Below are 21,058 nucleotides of genomic sequence, written 5' to 3'. Positions count from 1 at the left end.
GTCACAAATGGCAGACTTGCCCGCCTCCATATGATTCTCGTTAAAGGAATGTGGTGTCATCTTTGTCCGCCATAACTGGTTCTCGTTAAAGGATTTAAAGTACATTCATTTCAAATACACAGCAGGGCCTCGAAAGTCCTCCTCCTGTATTGTTATTTTTGGTCACTACCTCGGGGCGGGCGGGCGGGCGTGCATGCCTGCCCGCTGCCCTTCTTGGATGTGTAGTGGTAGCCATTGCTCAGGCTCCACACCGGATTCAAACCCCTCATTCCCCGGCCATTACCCGGGGTCACAATGGCAGACTTGCCCGCCTCCACAGGATTCTCATTGTAGCGGTACTGAACAAGTACGCAGCAAGTAGAAAATGTAATTTAAAAAAAAATGTAAGCATTTTAACAGTGCCATGGAAAGTTGAGAAGGAAGTCATACATTACCTGACATCACTGAGTGAGGAAAAGCAATCTCGCCATGTTGCGCAGTAGTCCAGCACGGCCGTCACAACACACAACAAACAGCTATTTGTGGTGCGTTACACAGTGAGTTTGGTGTGTCAGTGTGAAGCAGAACTCTAATTACACTCCCTGATTGATGTATACACATGCAAGATGTTTGAAAGCACGTTAGGCCTGCAATTTAGCATTCAATGTGATTTCTGCCCAAAAACGCTGCTTTGCGTCACATCCAGATTTTTCCCTGGGACTTTTGGCATGTATCCCACTCCGCCATGCCCCCCTCCAGGTGTTAGACCCCTTGAAACATCTTTTCCATCACTTTTGTGGCCAGCATAATTTTTTCTATTTTTCAAAGTTCGCCTCCCCATTGAAGTCTATTGCGGTTCGCGAACTTTTCCGCGAACCGAACCTTCCGCGGAAGTTCGCGAACCCGGTTCGCGAACCAAAAATCGGCAGTTCGCGACATCTCTAGTCATGTGTTGGTTCGCAGCAACAGCTGTACCAGGTCCATGCATGTATAGATGCCTAATGGTGTCAAATAATGCTGCAGGCTGAAACACAGTAGTAGCAAAAAGTTTTGACCCAGCAAATAAAATGTCTTCATTTTTAATTACTTCAAGTAATACAGTATTGTATACAGATCTTCGAATATAACATCAGTCCATATAAAAAAACAAAACACTGAAAGTGTCAAACAGGAATGTTTGGAGAGGCCATGCTCTCTGTATCAGACAGGCACAAGCAATCCCTTGTCAAATAACCCAAAATGAGCCATATATACAAGGCTCCAGTCAGGAGCTATTCAAAAAACAATGCCTGTGCAGCACCAACCAATCGCAACGTGCACTGTGGGCAGAATATATGTAAAACAATTAAGGTATGACCTCAACCAATCAGAACCACTAGTCAAAAGAAAACCTCATGGGAAACTGCATACAAAAAAAAAAATATACCAACAGGCCAACCATTCATACAACGTTTGACCATGAGCAACCAATAAACATCAATGCCCTGTCTCCCCTGATGAAAGCAGCATCATTCTGAATCATAGTTAAAAAGATAGCTTTACAGTCCATTTTCACTGAACAGTGCAGAGCATATTAACAGGATTTCTGTACAAAATGCTTTAACACCTCTTATACATAAATTACCTTACTGTAATCTAGTGCCATACTCTGTAACAATAGTTTGACCTGATGTAGCTGTAGCACTCTTCAAGAACAGCATGTGGTACTAATAATTACAAAGCTCAGTGCATTCTTATGCAAAGAATGTTTAAACCCATCAACAGAGAGTTTTTAATCAGGACATTTCTCCTGAGAGCAGGGAGAGAAAACAACATATCAATATTTAAACTTGTGCAAGTGTCTTCAGTAGCATACACTCTTACAGCCAACATGAAACTGGATTGACTTATGTTATCGGAGTAGCACAATTTCATAGGTTGTTGCAGTAACTATTAGGGCTCGTTCACATCTAGGGCATTTCTGCCCTTTTTTCAAGCGCAGGCGATTTTCAAAATCGCCCTAAAAATGCTTGTGCAATGATTCCCTATTGTTATGATTATGTCTGCAGCATGTATTGTTGGCTGCAGTTTGATTGAAGACAAGCAGTTTTTGATGTCATTACATGCATTTGCTTGCATAGTTTGGTTTGCACTCAAACTAGTTGCTGACTATCTGCAGTGGCTCTGCAATGCTGGCCAGCTCAGGATTGAATAATTACCATTCACCTGTGTGGGAATCTGCATGTCTGCTCCCATTGGATGACCTCAGTATAAAGATCTGCTTCCTGCAGGGCTCTTTGGGCTATCATAGCTTCAGTTAAGCCTGTCTTGCTGTTGCTTCAGCCCCAGACCGTGTTTCTTGTTCCAAAGATACTTTGCTGGTCTTGCATCATATATTGGTTCATTGCCAATATATATGCATACCAGCACCTTTGTTATTTTCCTTGTATTTGTGTTACGTTGATACATCAGTGACGCTGATATATACGTACACAAACTGTTTTTATCCTGTGTTCAGTTAGTCAGCTTTCCAGCACGTTTTGGTAGTTTGCGCGTATCGTGATCACCCGTGCTGAGTTAGTTATCCTGCTCCTGGTTCTGTTTGTGGATTGCGTTCATCTCTGCGAAGAGATAACGAATCCTTCTGAATCCTGTTCTGTTACCGTTTGTGGATTGCGTTCATCTCTGCGAAGGGCTAGCGAATCCTTCTGAGTCCTGTTCCCCGTATTGCTCCAGTCCTAGTCAGTGTTCCTGATTGTAAGCCTTTGGGCAGGGTCCTCCTCCTTTTGTGTCCTACCTGATCTTGCACCTCCATTACTGTGCACCCATGCTATGCATCTGAGTGAACCTAACCTGCCTAATCTCCATGCTCCATCCAGTGACTGACTAAGCATTACCTTGTACTCATACTATGGTGTGTGATCTGGTTTTCTTGTATTCCTGTATTGTCATATTGCTGTATGTCACCCCTAAATATTGTCTGTAACCTAAATTAATGTTCAGTGCTGCGTAATATGTTGGCGCTTTATAAATACAATAAATAATAATAATAATAATAATAATGTCATATATCGGTTCATTGCCGATATATACATATGTTAGTCAGACGTTACAAATAGTTTCATTGATAGCTGTAATTGTAATACGCTAGGAAGACATACTTATTGTATATTTGTCTGTGTTATGTTCATCTATCTTGATCCTGCTATTTCCTGACTATCCTGTCCTGTCTTTGTGAGGCACGCCATCGCTGCAAACGCATTGGCTGCCTCATTCCAGTCTGTCTTGTTGTGGACGCTTGCTGTCACTAAGTAGTGGCTGGTTAAGCAAGCATTCATTCTGTCTACCTGTCCTGATCTCCTCAGTTCTGGTTTATGCGCTCAGCGCTTCTTTGCGCTGAGACGTTATCACGAAAGTATTGTTTGTGGCTGTTCGGATCTGCACCGGCTCTGTGCGCCACAATCTCCTATTGGAGTCAGTCCTCTCCTCCACTAAACTGGGGATATCCTGATTCCTTGTGCTGGTGTGTGTACCTCCTTCACGTCAGCTTATGTGTTGCATGCTGACTGTGGAGAATACACCACCAAGCCTAACATTATGATAGCCCCATTACCAATCCCCATTGTGGGGGGGGATTTCCAGAAATTATGACACTGTTTGTCAGGGGCCCTGCTCCTTTAAAAAATTTGAAAAGCTTGGTCCTGAAGTTACAGACAAATTTATATCAGAATTGGTTAAAGTTCTGGCCAATCCCGACTTTCGGGCTTCTGCAATTTCTACCTGGTCTGATTGGATCGTTTGCGCTGTTTTTAAGGGCAAGCTTTTTGATTGGGCAATCGATGTCTTAGATCACACTCAGTTTAGACAAAGTCCTTTGCAATTTATAGCTTTTGTAACTCACAATTGGTTGCGCATAGATCCATTGCCTTTTCCTCTTAATGAACTCCTGGCAGCAGGCCAATCAGCTGCTCCTTCAATTGCTTGCAAAAATGATCAGCAAGCAGAGAGTATTACTGATAATTTTCCTGTAGCTTTGAATAAATCACCAAAGGCAGCAGGGTCTAAGGCAAAACGCAAACGTTCTAAGAAATGTGTCCAATCAGCAGAATCGTTATCTTTAGCGACTGCGCATCAGACCTGTAATGAGATTGTGCCATTAACGGATAATGAAATGCAATTGTCTTTCAGGGGAGTTAAATGGACTTATGAAACTACTAATGAACTTTCATCACTGGCTAGGGAAAATAAAGATTTTTGTTTAAAAGAATTATCTGAGTATGATTATGAGGATATATTACAGAGTATTGAACAGATCAATCTATTCGTGCAGCAAGGAACATTTGCATACACTACAGTCCAACACTTGCTACAGGTATTGGAGATCCTTAGGAATAAGAAATCTGCCAATCGCCTGCTAATTAACCCAATACATGTTTCTGCCACAACCACATTTGCAAACTGTGATCAGCCTGTTAAGTATGCATGGGATCCTCCATTTGAGAAAGGAGAGATGGAAGCCCTGGTCTGTGAATTGAAGAATGATTCAAGTTCATTTTGTCAATTTTACAGTGCAAAAAGTGAATTAGTATTGAATGCATGCATTAAGTCTGCCTATAACCTAATAAAAACTGGTGTGTGTGGGTATGACTTTGTGGCTCCATTGATCGATGTGTGGAAAATGATTTTGGACGATTTTTATGCGATTCAATCAGTTGATACCAGGGAAGACACACTGTCAATTGGAGACTGTCCCACTTCTCCAGTTCCTGAGTCCCTGCCTTGTCTTGTGAATGTTCCTGTAACTCCACCCTGTACCATGGATAACTCAGTGTTACTTCCCAGTAAAACAGAAGCCACTGATACTTTCTTAACCTTGCCCTGCACAAATTTCTCAGCAGACAATCCAGAGGTCCTGCTGACTTCTGAGTCTAGCCTAGCCAGTACTCATAAGTCTTTGTTCAGTGAAACAGACACCAGAAAAATCTTGCCTGCCTCTGCAAACACTTCTGCAGAAATTACCTGTGTTAATAAAGTTCAACTCCTGTCTGATCCAGCAGATGCCAATAGATGTACTACATCAGTTTCCGAGTCCCAGAAATCCTGTCCAGAAACCTCAGAACCCCAGCATCTGAATTTTCCAATTTTACATTTGAATGGTGATTCAGATGCGCAAACATTGTGTCTTGATCTTCCTGTTTCTACACCTCGCTCTAGTTTCGTGAATAGCTCAGAGCGTCTGCTATGTGAATCCGAAATCGCAGAATTATTACCGTGTTCAGAAAATGTTCCAGTAAATTTGCCCTGTACCATGAATTGTGCAGTAGATCTCTCCAATGAAACTCAGGTCACAGAATCATTATGCTGTCCAGCAGGTGCTTCCATGGTTTTGCCCTGCAATATGGACTGTTCAGTGATCCTGTCCAGTGAAGCTGTGGTCGCAGAGTCTTATGCTTCACCCAGTACTTTGGATACTTCAGACCCTCTAGTAGAGGAGTCTGAGGCACTGCTTACTTCAGTGGGTGTTGTAGTAATATTCACTTGTTTAGCAGCTGTTTTGGAATTACAGTCTGCTCTAATAAAACTTGATGAATCTCTGCCCAGTGAAGCAGAAGCCATTGAGACATTGTCTTTGTCAGCAAGTGTTTATTGATACCTTGCCCTGTACACAGTCTGATTTAGCTAATGATGCTGAGTCCCTCTCTGATATTATAGTAGCTAGGGAACTTCAGCCCTGTCCTCTGAATGTTTCAGAAGTCTTGCCCTGTAACATGGATGATTCTGATTCTCTGGAAAGGGTAATAGAAATCTCAGAATTTCAGTCCGGTCTGATTAGTGTTGGGCGAACATCTAGATGTTCGGGTTCGGGCCGAACAGGCCGAACATGGCCGCGATGTTCAGGTGTTCGACCCGAACTCCGAACATAATGGAAGTCAATGGGGACCCGAACTTTTGTGCTTTGTAAAGCCTCCTTACATGCTACATACCCCAAATTTACAGGGTATGTGCACCTTGGGAGTGGGTACAAGAGGAAAAAAAATTAGCAAAAAGAGCTTATAGTTTTTGAGAAAATCGATTTTAAAGTTTCAAAGGGAAAACTGTCTTTTAAATGCGGGAAATGTCTGTTTTCTTTGCACAGGTAACATGCTTTTTGTCGGCATGCAGTCATAAATGTAATACATATAAGAAGTTCCAGGAAAAGGGACCGGTAACGCTAACCCAGCAGCAGCACACGTGATGGAACAGGAGGAGGGTGGCGCAGGAGGAGAAGGCCACGCTTTGAGACACAACAACCCAGGCCTTGCATGAGGACAAGAAGCGTGCGGATAGCAATTTGCATTTTGTCGCCATGCAGTCATAAATGTAATACAGATGAGAGGTTCAATAAACAGGGACCGGAAACGCTAACCCATCACAGATGTTCATTGTTCATGTTACTTGGTTGGGGTCCGGGAGTGTTGCGTAGTCGTTTCCAATCCAGGATTGATTCATTTTAATTTGAGTCAGACGGTCTGCATTTTCTGTGGAGAGGCGGATACGCCGCCGATCTGTGACGATGCCTCCGGCAGCACTGAAACAGCGTTCCGACATAACGCTGGCTGCCGGGCAAGCCAGCACCTCTATTGCGTACATTGCCAGTTTGTGCCAGGTGTCTAGCTTCGATACCCAATAGTTGAAGGGTGCAGATGGATTGTTCAACACAGCTACGCCATCTGACATGTAGTCCTTGACCATCTTCTCCAGGCGATCGGTGTTGGAGGTGGATCTGCACGCTTGCTGTTCTGTGTGCTGCTGCATGGGTGTCAGAAAATTTTCCCACTCCAAGGACACTGCCGATACCATTCCCTTTTGGGCACTAGCTGAGGCTTGTGTTGTTTGCTGCCCTCCTGGTCGTCCTGGGTTTGCGGAAGTCAGTCTGTCGGCGTACAACTGGCTAGAGGAGGGGGAGGATGTCAATCTCCTCTCTAAAGTCTCCACAAGGGCCTGCTGGTATTCTTCCATTTTGACCTGTCTGGCTCTTTCTTCAAGCAGTTTTGGAACATTGTGTTTGTACCGTGGATCCAGAAGGGTATAAACCCAGGAATTGGTGTTGTCCAGAATACGCACAATGCGTGGGTCGCGTTCAATGCAGTCCTAGGCCGAAGAGGTCATAGCCTAGGGTCACAAAACCTGTTTATTGGGCAATTTCAATGGTGGCGAGTCTGACGTACATAAATCGCAGCAATGGCCGTTAGCAACGTCTGAATCTCACGAAATGTCTCATGCAGGTAGAAGACATATTGTTAGACTTGGGCTCCAAAGATGGGTTCCCTACATCTCTGCAAACCAGAGTTACAGGGCTCCAAATTTGGTAAAATCCCCCATAGGCTTTCATTGGGCCTCCTATTTACAGTTTCAAAATCTCACATCTTTTCAAAGGGCAATGGCTCAGCAGTACCAAATTTTCTAGCATTGTAGGGACCCTTAGGGGGAACATGACTGGTGAGTTTCGGGCCCCTAGGCCGAAGAGGTCATAGCCTAGGGTCACAAAAACCTGTTTATTTGGGCTATTTCAATGGTAGTGATGGTGGCGTACATAAATCTCAGCCATGGCCGTTAGCAACGTCTGAATCTCACGAAATGTCTCATGCAGGTAGAAGACATATTGTTAGACTTGGATTCCAAAGATGGGGTCCCTACATCTCTGCAAACCAGAGTTACAGGGGTCCAAAATTGGTAAAATCCCCCTCAGGCTTTCATTGGGCCTCCTATTTACCGTTCCAAAATCTCACACCATTTCAAAGGGCAATGGCTCAGCAGTGGCAAAACTCACCAGTCATGATCCCCCTAAGGGTCCCTACAATGCTAGAAAATTTGGTACTGCTGAGCCATTGCCCTTTGAAAAGATGTGAGATTTTGGAAAGTGAAATAGGGAGGCAATTAAATCCTATGGGGGATTTTACCAATTTTGGACCCCTGTAACTCTGGTTTGCAGAGATGTAGGGACCCCATCTTTGGAATCCAAGTCTAACAATATGTCTTCTACCTGCATGAGACATTTCGTGAGATTCAGACTTTGCTAACGGCCATTGCTGCGATTTATGTACGTCACCATCACTACCATTGAAATAGCCCAAATAAACAGTTTTTTGTGACCCTAGGCTATGACCTCTTCGGCCTAGGGGCCCGAAACTCACCAGTCATGTTCCCCCTAAGGGTCCCTACAATGCTAGAAAATTTGGTACTGCTGAGCCATTGCCCTTTGAAAAGATGTGAGATTTTGGAAAGTGAAATAGGGAGGCAATGAAATCCTATGGGGGATTTTACCAATTTTGGACCCCTGTAACTCTGGTTTGCAGAGATGTAGGGACCCCATCTTTGGAATCCAAGTCTAACAATATGTCTTCTACCTGCATGAGACATTTCGTGAGATTCAGACTTTGCTAACGGCCATTGCTGCGATTTATGTACGCCACCATCACTACCATTGAAATAGCCCAAATAAACAGGTTTTTGTGACCCTAGGCTATGACCTCTTCGGCCTAGGGGCCCAAAACTCACCAGTCATGTTCCCCCTAAGGGTCCCTACAATGCTAGAAAATTTGGTACTGCTGAGCCATTGCCCTTTGAAAAGATGTGAGCTTTTGGAAAGTGAAATAGGGAGCCAATTAAATCCTATGGGGGATTTTACCAATTTTGGACCCCTGTAACTCTGGTTTGCAGAGATGTAGGGACCCCATCTTTGGAATCCAAGTCTAACAATATGTCTTCTACCTGCATGAGACATTTCGTGAGATTCAGACTTTGCTAACGGCCATTGCTGCGATTTATGTACGCCACCATCACTACCATTGAAATAGCCCAAATAAACAGGTTTTTGTGACCCTAGGCTATGACCTCTTCGGCCTAGGGGCCCGAAACTCACCAGTCATGTTCCCCCTAAGGGTCCCTACAATGCTAGAAAATTTGGTACTGCTGAGCCATTGCCCTTTGAAAAGATGTGAGATTTTGGAAAGTGAAATAGGGAGGCAATGATATCCTATGGGGGATTTTACCAATTTTGGACCCCTGTAACTCTGGTTTGCAGAGATGTAGGGACCCCATCTTTGGAATCCAAGTCTAACAATATGTCTTCTACCTGCATAAGACATTTCGTGAGATTCAGACGTTGCTAACGGCCATTGCTGCGATTTATGTACGTCAGACTCGCCACCATTGAAATTGCCCAATAAACAGGTTTTGTGACCCTAGGCTATGACCTGTTCGGCCTAGGACTGCATTGAACGCGACCCACGCATTGTGCGCATTCTGGACAACACCAATTACTGGGTTTATACCCTTCTGGATCCACGGTACAAACACAATGTTCCAAAACTGCTTGAAGAAAGAGCCAGACAGGTCAAAATGGAAGAATACCAGCAGGCCCTTGTGGAGACTTTAGAGAGGAGATTGACATCCTCCCCCTCCTCTAGCCAGTTGTACGCCGACAGACTGACTTCCGCAAACCCAGGACGACCAGGAGGGCAGCAAACAACACAAGCCGCAGCTAGTGCCCAAAAGGGAATGGTATCGGCAGTGTCCTTGGAGTGGGAAAATTTTCTGACACCCATGCAGCAGCACACAGAACAGCAAGCGTGCAGATCCACCTCCAACACCGATCGCCTGGAGAAGATGGTCAAGGACTACATGTCAGATGGCGTAGCTGTGTTGAACAATCCATCTGCACCCTTCAACTATTGGGTATCGAAGCTAGACACCTGGCACAAACTGGCAATGTACGCAATAGAGGTGCTGGCTTGCCCGGCAGCCAGCGTTATGTCGGAACGCTGTTTCAGTGCTGCCGGAGGCATCGTCACAGATCGGCGGCGTATCCGCCTCTCCACAGAAAATGCAGACCGTCTGACTCAAATTAAAATGAATCAATCCTGGATTGGAAACGACTACGCAACACTCCCGGACCCCAACCAAGTAACATGAACAATGAACATCTGTGATGGGTTAGCGTTTCCGGTCCCTGTTTATTGAACCTCTCATCTGTATTACATTTATGACTGCATGGCGACAAAATGCAAATTGCTATCCGCACGCTTCTTGTCCTCATGCAAGGCCTGGGTTGTTGTGTCTCAAAGCGTGGCCTTCTCCTCCTGCGCCACCCTCCTCTTGTTCCATCACGTGTGCTGCTGCTGGGTTAGCGTTACCGGTCCCTTTTCCTGGAACCTCTTATATGTATTACATTTATGACTGCATGCCGACAAAAAGCATGTTACCTGTGCAAAGAAAACAGACATTTCCCGCATTTAAAAGACAGTTTTCCCTTTGAAACTTTAAAATCGATTTTCTCAAAAACTATAAGCTCTTTTTGCTAAATTTTTTTCCCTCTTGTACCCACTCCCAAGGTGCACATACCCTGTAAATTTGGGGTATGTAGCATGTAAGGAGGCTTTACAAAGCACGAAAGTTCGGGTCCCCATTGACTTCCATTATGTTCGGAGTTCGGCCATGTTCGGCCCGAACCCGAACATCTAGATGTTCGCCCAACACTACACGTGACCCGTTCGGCCAATCACAGCGCTAGCCGAACGTTCGGGTAACGTTCGGCCATGCGCTCTTAGTTCGGCCATATGGCCGAACAGTTTGGCCGAACACCATCAGGTGTTCGGCCGAACCCGAACATCACCCGAACAGGGTGATGTTCTGCAGAACCCGAACAGTGGCGAACACTGTTCGCCCAACACTAGGTCTGATGAGTGTTCCTGAAACCCAGCCCTGTATCCTGAAAGATTCTGGTTCCCTGGCCGCTGTGGCAGAGGTTCCAGAGTCCCCTTCCTGTCCAGGGAATTCCTCAGTTTTGCCTAGTCCAGTGGGGGCTGCTGCAATACTGGCTTGTTCTGCAGCCCCTCATGAGCTCCAATCCAGTGTATTAGATGAGTCTCTGTCCAGTTCAGAGGTAGTTGTGGAGTCCCTATCTGGTTCAGTGCATACATCAGAAGATTTGTCCTGTCTTGTTAGTGCCCCTGAACCTGATTTGTTACTGACTTTGCTGGAATCAGCGACATCTAAGTCTGATCCTGCATTCTTGTGTGAAAGTCCAGTAGTTGCGAAGTCTAGTCATGATGATTTTTTTTTGGCCAGTCCTGGTTTTGGTCCTGTCTTGGCTGACCCTGAGGCTCACAGTTCCTTGACATGCCCAGAGGTTTCTCTTGTGCCAGTGTGCCCAGATGTTCTTTGTGTGCCAGAGTGCCCAGGTGTGTCTAAGGTGTTAGCGTGCTCTGATGCTTCCTTAGTGGGAACATGTTCTGATGTTGCCAGTCTGCCTGCATGCCCAGAGATGGTTCTGGTCCCTGAAAGCCCTGATCTTGATGTTTGTCCTTGTGGCCCTGACTCGGGAATTGCCCTAGGTTCCATAGGGGTTCTTGATAGTTCTCCATGTGAGCCTAAGGGGCGTTCTGACCTATGGGGATCTCTTTGGCGCTTCGAAGTGTTCTGGGAGATCTCTGAGGAAACTTGTCCTGGTGCCTTGGACTGGTTCAACAGTGGGTTTTGTATTGGTAAAGACAGTTCCGGTGGGCATTGCAAAGGCTTTGGCGTTTTTGAACGGTTCCTGGAAGGCGGTGGGTATCGCTCAGAGAGTTTCGGAGGGCTTTCTTCTGGAAATCATGGTTCTGACGGGTGTCACACTGGGACTTGTAGTACTGATGGGCATGGTTCTGTAGGTTCTGGTTCTGATGGGTCCAGTCTTGTGGGGACTGATTCTGGAATTTGGTCTTGCCGGGCTGTCCCGGTCATCATGAATTATCAGTCAGATTGTTTTGTTGGGAATTTCAGTTTTGAAAAGCGTCTGGTATCCGCTTTTAAGGGGGGGGGGGGGGGGGGGGGGGGTAATGTTATGATCATGTCTGCAGCATGTATTGTTGGCTGCAGTTTGATTGAAGACAAGCAGTTTTTGATGTCATTACATGCATTTGCTTGCATAGTTTGGTTTGCACTCAAACTAGTTGCTGACTCTATCTGCAATGGCTCTGCAATGCTGGCCAGCTCAGGATTGAATAATTACCATTCACCTGTGTGGGAATCTGCATGTCTGCTCCCATTGGATGACCTCAGTATCTCAGGATCTGCTTCCTGCAGGGCTCTTTGGGCTATCATAGCTTCAGTTAAGCCTGTCTTGCTGTTGCTTCAGCCCCAGACCGTGTTTCTTGTTCCAAAGATACTTTGCTGGTCTTGCATCATATATTGGTTCATTGCCAATATATATGCATACCAGCACCTTTGTTATTTTCCTTGTATTTGTGTTACGTTGATACATCAGTGACGCTGATATATACGTACACAAACTGTTTTTATCCTGTGTTCAGTTAGTCAGCTTTCCAGCACGTTTTGGTAGTTTGCGCGTATCGTGATCACCCGTGCTGAGTTAGTTATCCTGCTCCTGGTTCTGTTTGTGGATTGCGTTCATCTCTGCGAAGAGATAACGAATCCTTCTGAATCCTGTTCTGTTACCGTTTGTGGATTGCGTTCATCTCTGCTAAGGGATAGCGAATCCTTCTGAGTCCTGTTCCCCGTATTGCTCCAGTCCTAGTCAGTGTTCCTGCTTATGTCATATATCGGTTCATTGCCGATATATACATATGTTAGTCAGACGTTACAAATAGTTTCATTTATAGCTGTAATTGTAATACGCTAGGAAGACATACTTATTGTATATTTGTCTGTGTTATGTTCATCTATCTTGATCCTGCTATTTCCTGACTATCCTGTCCTGTCTTTGTGAGGCACGCCATCGCTGCAAACGCATTGGCTGCCTCATTCCAGTCTGTCTTGTTGTGGACGCTTGCTGTCACTAAGTAGTGTCTGGTTAAGCAAGCGTTCATTCTGTCTACCTGTCCTGATCTCCTCAGTTCTGGTTTATGCGCTCAGCGCTTCTTTGCGCTGAGACGTTATCACGAAAGTATTGTTTGTGGCTGTTCGGATCTGCACCGGCTCTGTGCGCCACAATCTCCTATTGGAGTCAGTCCTCTCCTCCACTAAACTGGGGATATCCTGATTCCTTGTGCTGGTGTGTGTACCTCCTTCACGTCAGCTTATGTGTTGCATGCTGACTGTGGAGAATACACCACCAAGCCTAACACCTATGAGAGAGTTCACATCTGAGCAGTTCATTTGCGATCCGCTCAGCAAAGCGGTGACTGTACCATTTTTAAGGCGATTTTGCCTCAATGGAAGGTCTAAGAAAACGCAAAACTCTCACAAAAATCGCTTTGTGCAGCCATTGCGTTCACGTTTTTAAGAATAAATACATTGTATTGATTATTTTCCGGGACAAAGTTCACTTCCTGACTTGCGTCAGGGAGTGAATAAAAAACGCTCTGGAAAAGCACTTAGAAGAGTGTTTTTAACAAAAACACAGCGCACAGCCAAGCGCTAGGAGGCGTTTAAAAAAAAAAACTCGCTCAAAATGGCAAAACGCTTGCGTTTGCGGTTTCCATTTTAGATTTGAACAAGGCCTTACACTGCTATCTGGATATCCACATTTTATAAATTCTACACGCAACATTATTGCACAGTTGCTGCTGTTTCACTGAAATTTACAGAAGTAGCAGTAACAAATATTCTCTCACAGTTTTTTTTTTGTTTTTGTTTTTTTGTTTTAATTACTAAAGTAATACTGAAGCAACTGTGAAAATAGTTACTCACCTATTTAGAGGGAAGGCTCTGCATTCCTCTCTCCATGCCTTTAGTCCATCACTGTTTCCAGGCTCGTGCATGTGCAGTACGGATGCTCCCATCTTTGGGAGCACTAGGGAACGCCAGTGCTTCCAAAGACTTCTGAGGGCTCTCAAAGGGGAGGAATTCCAACAGGGGACAGCAGTAGACTAAGGGCTTGAAGAGAGGACTGAGAAGTCTCTTTGGGAGCCTTCCCTCTATATAGGTATCTAACTTTTTTTCACAGTCGCTTCAGATTAGCTTTAAAGGAGTCATCAGACAAAGTTATATGAAAGCCGATTTACTAACCTGGGGCTTTCTCTAGCCCCTCGCATCTGTCTGTCCCACGCTGACAGCTCCATTCGCAGCCGCCAGCCCAGGGTCACATCATGGTACAGAGGACGACCTCAAGGTCGTCTTTACTGCACCTGCGCGAAGCGCCGCTGTCAATCAAGCCCACGTTGTCCGCAGCATACTGCGCAGGTACAGAACTACTGCACAGGACACCGCGGACGACGTGGGCTTGATTGACAGTGGCGCTGCACGCAAGTGCAGTAAGAATGACCTCGAGGTCATCTTCTGCATAGGCGGGGACCCAGGCCGGCGGCTGCGAATGGAGCTGTCAGCGAGGGACAGACAGCTGCAAGGGGATGGAAAAAGCCCCAGGTAAGTAAATGGGCTTTCATATAACTTTTCCTGATGACTCCTTTAAGATACTGGGGAGGTTATGGGAAAGGATTTAGGGCTGGTGCACACCAAGAGTGCTTCTGAGCGCTTTTCAAATTGCCAGCACTTTGAAAAGCACTTGGCTACTGTAACCCTATGAGGGTGTTCCCACAGCAAAAAAATCGTAAGCACACTGCATGTAGCATTTTTTGGAGGAATTCAGCTTGACTGAATGTACAAATTCATTTAAAAATCTCCCTGAAAATCGCTTTACAAAATCGCAGTTGCAAATTACTAAGCACTAGTTATTGCAATTGCCATTTTGGTGTGCACTAGCCCTAAGATTGTTTTTTACACACTAAACAGGAACCGAAAGATAAGACTTTAGCCATCTGTAGCAAAGCAGTACTGGCCATAAATAGTTAAAGCAGACCTCAACTCACAACGTCCTCTCTGCCCCAAAAGATAAACAACAGCATAACAACATTAAAAAAAAAGCATTTCTTTGTTACAGCTGGTACATATCCGGCAATTCATCCGCATTGTGTCTACTTCCTGCTTTTTATGGAAGCAGACATATTGTTTATATCATGTGTTTACCAATAGGCTCTCTTCCATGACAGAGGAGATTCTTGATCTGACACAACTGAGGGATCAAATAACAACTTGTGCTTAGTCACAGATGATGGGGACTTAGACAGTCCAAATACATACAGGGTGCATTTCTATACTGTATGTTTTCCTTCTTTCCTGTGCAAGAGCCCAAGTCCACTTTAAACTCTGAAGGAGGGTGGGGTCCTGTTATCTGTGCCCACAGACAGAAACTAGCTGTTGTCTCCTCCCAGATTACCTCATGCTATTGATAACAGGATGGTGGAGGAGTTTGGACTGTTGTTTCACAAATACATTTCAAACTAGCAGGGGATGAAGCTAGAGCTAGCAGACAATAATATAAATACAGTATATTTATTCTAAAACATGCATATGTGCAATGTATTGCTAATTATTGGTAGCTCATTACCATAAACATAAAAGCAAACCTGAAGTGCAAAAAACCTTATGATATAATGAATTGTATGTGTAGTACAGATAATGAATAGAACATTAGTAGCAAAGAAAAGTCCCATATTTTTATTTTTGGTTATATAGCTTTTTTTTTTTTATAACATTGCATCATACTGTCCACAGCTGCACTTTTAAAACCACACTATGGCCTCGATTCATAAAAGTGCTGTCGGGAAGGTAACGTCGAGCGGGGAAACACCGCTGTCGGTATTTCCGCCTTCAGGGTGGTAATTCATAAAAATTTTGCTACTTGTGACAGGCGTGCGGAGATATTCCGCTGTAGGCAGGCGTTAGGCTGTCGGGAGACATGCGGAAACAGGAGAAGCAGGCGGAATCCCTCCGTGCGGTGTTCTCTCTGCAGCTGCTTGGGAGGTCTGTCCCATTCACTGCACTGTATTCCGCATGCTTCTCGCCACATCAGAGGTAGCGGTAATACCCGTCCGCATACCGCTACCTCTAATCTTTATGAATTGACATTTGTTACTTTTGCTATGATAATCACCGCGCAAGGCGGTGATTGATCACTCTGCTCGCGAATGTCGGCTTTTCATGCGGAAAAAGCCTTTATGAATACATATTTTGCTGTGTGGTCGGTAAAGTGAGCGGTTTTCTGCATTTCCGAATGCGGAAATGCTTTATGAATCGAGGCCTTTGTCTTTTAAGCCATAAAACAAAGCAGAAATAATGACCTTTTGAACTTTCCTGCAGTAAAACCTAATCTCAAGCTGTCTCTCGCTGTTTCTTGGCTGTTTAAATGCTTCAGAAAACAGGACTGTATTCAGACCCAGTGGTCTTTTTTTTAACTCTTCCTGTACTGGAAAAAAATATGTGACTCATTTCTTTACTACTAATGTTATATTATATATTATGTATAGCTGTACTACACATACAATTCATTATCTCATAAGTTAATATTTGCTTCAGGTTTGCTTTGATAGGATGGGAGGCTAAAAAAAAAATAACTATATCACCCACCCATACTGTTTAAAAAATATGTAATGACATACACACACCTGGTTTTAAAAGCCTTATTAAAATTAAGCCCCCAATCCTATCAATTTTTCAAAAGCTTTTTTTTCTTTTGTTCATATTCTGTATTTAGAACCTGTACCATTCCCTAAATACTGACTACCATTATTTGGGGCCACTGCTGGCCAGGAATTACAGTAAATTACTGATCATCACAGGTCTGTGTCTGTTTTTATATACTCTGCGATTACGGTTTTAAATATTTCTTTTTGTGAAACCAAACTCCCACTTTCTGATTGAACTTGATGGACGTATGTCTTTTTCAAACCCAAATGACAATTTAACTGTAACTCTAATGCTGGGTACACACCATGCGTTTTCCCGCTTGATACGCGGGTCGATCGGGATCGATTTGATTATTTCAGACATGCTCGATTTGGGTTTCGATCGTTCCTGCCGTCGATTTGCATGTTAAGTATGCAAAATCGACGGCAGGAAAGATCAAAACCCAAATCGAGCATGTTGGAAATAATTGAAACAATCCCGATTGACCTGCGGATCGAGCGAGAACGCATGGTGTGTACCCAGCATTACAGTTAAAAATCTTGTTTTTAAAATTTGGTAGAAACGCTGAACGAAATGAGTTGAGGGGGTTAGTATCAGTCTATGTAGGTGGGTTTTTGCTGCTTGACTTGCATGTACTGCTTGTTAAGACTGCAAGGTAGCACTTTCTGAACTCCCTGATAAGATTAAAGTCTACTGCTCTGGAATTCTGCTATGCTTGTGAAGAGAGTCTTAATCACATACTTCAAAAATGATTTATTCAGCATCAACTATTCAAGGTGCTTAGACACAGATAAACAAAGCTTCACCACTGAGAGTCTACATAGACCTAGGAAAACATTTGACTCTTGAAGGATGAATATGACACACTTGCAAAAGCTTTCAGTCTGCAGGAAAAGGAATTCATTGCATTAAATTAATCCTACCGTCTTTGTTCAGCTCATTTTCAGAATTGTCAAACAGTCAAAGCAGTAGGTATATTTGTGGATTACAAGTTACAGTATATAAAAAGTCTAAATATACCCAGTGGGTATATTCAACAGACCAACCATTAGTGCTATATAATTTAAAAATTACATTTTTTTGCAATAGTTATCCTTTAAACACTTCAGCCCACACGCCATTTTACCCTTGCAGCCAAGAGCCATTTTCACCTGTCTCTATATCTTGTTTTTTTACCACAAATTAGGCTTTTTTGTGGACAATGCCTGTTTTCAGTAATTGCTTTATTTTCCATCCATTTTATAGGGAAAAACAAGAAAAAAATCCATCCCCTATAGTTTTATACTAAGCAATGCTACTATAAATAAAGCCCACACATTTTATTTGCCCATTTGTCCCCCCTATCATAACATTTAAATTATGTTCCTAGTACATGGTATGGGGACAATATATTCTTTGGAAATAAAGGTATTTTTTTCTGTTTATGGCTTTATTTATCCAGCCAATAATTACAAGCCCTTATTTAGTAAAATAACAGTAATATACCCTCATGACATACATATTAAACGTCCCTGAGGCAACTATTTATGTATTTTTTTTATTAACTGTTCTTTTTTTTTTTTTTTTTTTTCAAACTGGGGAAAAATGGGGTGGGGATTAATGTTATTAACCTTTATTAATTAACTAACTAAAGATGTATGCCAGCTGTAATTTCATTTTTTCGCCACAAGAAAAAGTAAAACCAGGAAGTGTTACCAGGAAGTGTTCAATGTTTTTCACTTTTTTACTTTCATTATTATGAATGGACATGCCCCTGATCGGGTTAATGTCCATTCATTCCAAGCACTGCAATTGGCTCGGGGAACACTTGTTTCCCTTCACCAATTGCTTCCATGTAAATGCCACCAGGAATGAGTGTGCACACTCACTGCGGAAACACTGGATGCGTATACGCATCCAAATAGACTACAGTTGTCTAGATATAATTAATTTGTTAACCAATTACTTTGAGTAGAGAAAACATAGCATAACCAGCTACTTCAACTTAACCAGTATTTAGTACCTAAATGACAGCTCTGTATAACAGAGAAACTTGGATGTATTTACACGTGGTGACTGGCTTTCACTTATGAATTAAGGAGACTTTACTTGTCATTTGTTGTAGATTTTACTGACAAAAGGAAAGTTCAAATAGCTGATAGCCATAAAAGAGCCAGATTATTTGAGACAGCTTTAAATGTTACTCATGTAAAAGAAATTGCTTATTTACTTTTAAACCATTCACACTACTTATCATAAAAGCAGAAAAACACATTTTGCCAAGTGTTGACATGAGGCCAGAGACTACATCCAAGAGCAGTGGCAGTGATTAGGTAACTCAGAATACATCAAACACAATCACTCAGCCCTACATTTGTACTTGCAAATGTATAATTATGTTGTGATTTATTGTCTTCAAGAAAGAAAGAATAGAATAAAAAAATAAAACAACTTGATGTTACAACTCGCTGTTGTCTTAGAATTAGTATAACGATGGGGATTATGGGTACCTAATCTTGCCCCATGACCTTACTCTAAATGACATATATTTTTGCAAATCTTAGATGTCAGTAGGAGTGCCTGGTTCAAGAGGTCACAGTTCCTAACATAATGGAAAATGTAAAAGTTAAATAATGAATAGTCAGTAACGCAATTGCATTTCCATATTCTATTGATTGATCCAATAAGGGATTAAACCAATTCAATGTGAAGAAGCACCACAATAATAGAAAAGACAGGACTATGACCCCACCCCTCGAGCTGCAAGCAAGAATATAAAGATGGGTCGGCACCACTTCAGCTCTTTTAATGCATGGAATTAGAAAGCCGCAATAACAGACTGCTGTTTCGGGCACTCGCTCTTTTGAGGAAAGAGGCTTCATGGATCAGAAGGTTGGGCACCCTGGGACAAGGGGTCTTGAATGGTGAGTATGATTTAAAGAGAAACTCCGACCAAAAATTGAAATTTATCCCAATCAGTAGCTGATACCCCCTTTTACATGAAAAATCTATTCCTTTTCACAAACAGACCATCAGGAGGCGCTGTATGACTGATATTGTGGTGAAACCCCTCCCTCAAGAAAAAGTTCAAACTTTTGTGGGAAATAGCTGTTTACAGCGGTTTCCAACTGCCAAAAACCATGAAGCAGCTACATCACCTGCCAACAGTAAAATGTTCACTGGAGTTCCTCTTTAAGTTTTAATATCCATCAATAAAGGATTATCTATAGGGTTGATTATCTTTACTTGTTATTAGTTTGTGGCTTGGTGGTGTCTATTGGGCTAGTCCATGTTTAATCTAATTACAGCAAAACCCCCATTATCCGGCAACAAAGGGGATTGGCTGATGCTCGATAAAAGTCGTTTTTGGTTGCTTGAGGGTCAGTGTTAAAAATAGACCTAACTATAAACCAGTACTATACTCCACACGGTATACTTACCATAAACTCTGTATTAATGTTAAAATACAGTAATAGAAAAATGGGACAAAGGACAGACTTAACTTAATGTAACAGAGGTGTATTACTGTGTAAAGAGGTGTAAAAGTAGATTTATGCATTCTGCAAGGCCAGAATGTATTTTCTGGTTGCTTGAGTCTTCTGGTTAACCGAGTTCTGGATAACGAAGGTTTTACTATGTATATTTATTCTACTAATTTTTCTCTTTTTTGTTTTGTGTTGTTTTTAGATATACTTGGAAGTGTTTTGGCACATCTCTAGGGTTGATACCTCGTACATGTGAGTTTGTTTTGCTGGGTCTCTTCTTTGTACCTGGTATGCTACTTTGCCCCTATTTTTACGTTATTTACTATTAGCATGGTGAGCATTGTGTATTCATGTGATTTTGCTGCTCCTCTTTCAAGAATGCCATTTGTTTTGTATACTTCCAGTTACCATAGATACGCAACTGACTCAGCATAATAGACTGTGGTATCCCCAGCCTTGGTGAGAAGTAATTTCAGCATGTTTTTACTCTTTTACTTTATTTACCATCAGACCACTTGGGGAATACTAATAGAAGCTTATTAAAATAGCCATGTACAGTCAGTGCACATCAATTTTACCAGTATTTACACCATTGACATAATACAGATTGTGCAATTAGCACAACTCGGTGGCATAAGTACCGGTAAAATTGTTTTGCACTTTTGGCGCACCACAATTTTAACAGGCTTTCGTGAATATACTCTGTTGTCCTTTACTAATTAGAAAACAGTGACTGAAAATACTAGTGAGATCAGATATTCTGATAATCCTGGGATTAAAGGGAACCTCTAACATCCCCAGCTGAGATCCAGTCATGTTTGGGTTGGTGCACACCAAGAGCACTTCTGAGCGCTTTTTAAAACGCTTGTGCTTCAAAAAGCGCTTGGCTAATGTATATGAATGGGATGGAGCACACCAGAGTGATTAGCTTTTTCCCAAACGCAAACGCGGGTCCTGCAGCATTGTTGCTGATTTCTGAGGCGATTCAGCCTTAATGTTACGTATAGGAAAGTGGAAAATCGATCTGAAAAGTGCTAGATCAGGGCGATTTTCCAAGCGTTTTTGTTACAGAAGCTGTTCAGTTAACCTTCTGCCGCCCGCGTCACGCCAGTGGGCGTGGCCGCGGCGGCAGCCCCAGGACCGCCTAACGCCAATTGGCGTAAAGTCCTGGGGCTCTGTTTTGCATGAGA

General features: G+C 43.1%; 1 protein-coding gene across 9 annotated transcripts in view; it reads right to left on the bottom strand.

Moving 5' to 3' along the window:
- Positions 1 to 21,058, bottom strand: part of MAGI2 (membrane associated guanylate kinase, WW and PDZ domain containing 2) — a 1,075,940-nt gene that overhangs the window by 898,605 nt on the left and 156,277 nt on the right. The window lies entirely within an intron of this gene.

Source organism: Hyperolius riggenbachi, chromosome 3 (genome assembly GCF_040937935.1).
Source record: "Hyperolius riggenbachi isolate aHypRig1 chromosome 3, aHypRig1.pri, whole genome shotgun sequence".
Classification (NCBI taxonomy): domain Eukaryota; kingdom Metazoa; phylum Chordata; class Amphibia; order Anura; family Hyperoliidae; genus Hyperolius; species Hyperolius riggenbachi.
This window is presented reverse-complemented; position numbering and strand designations above follow the sequence as displayed.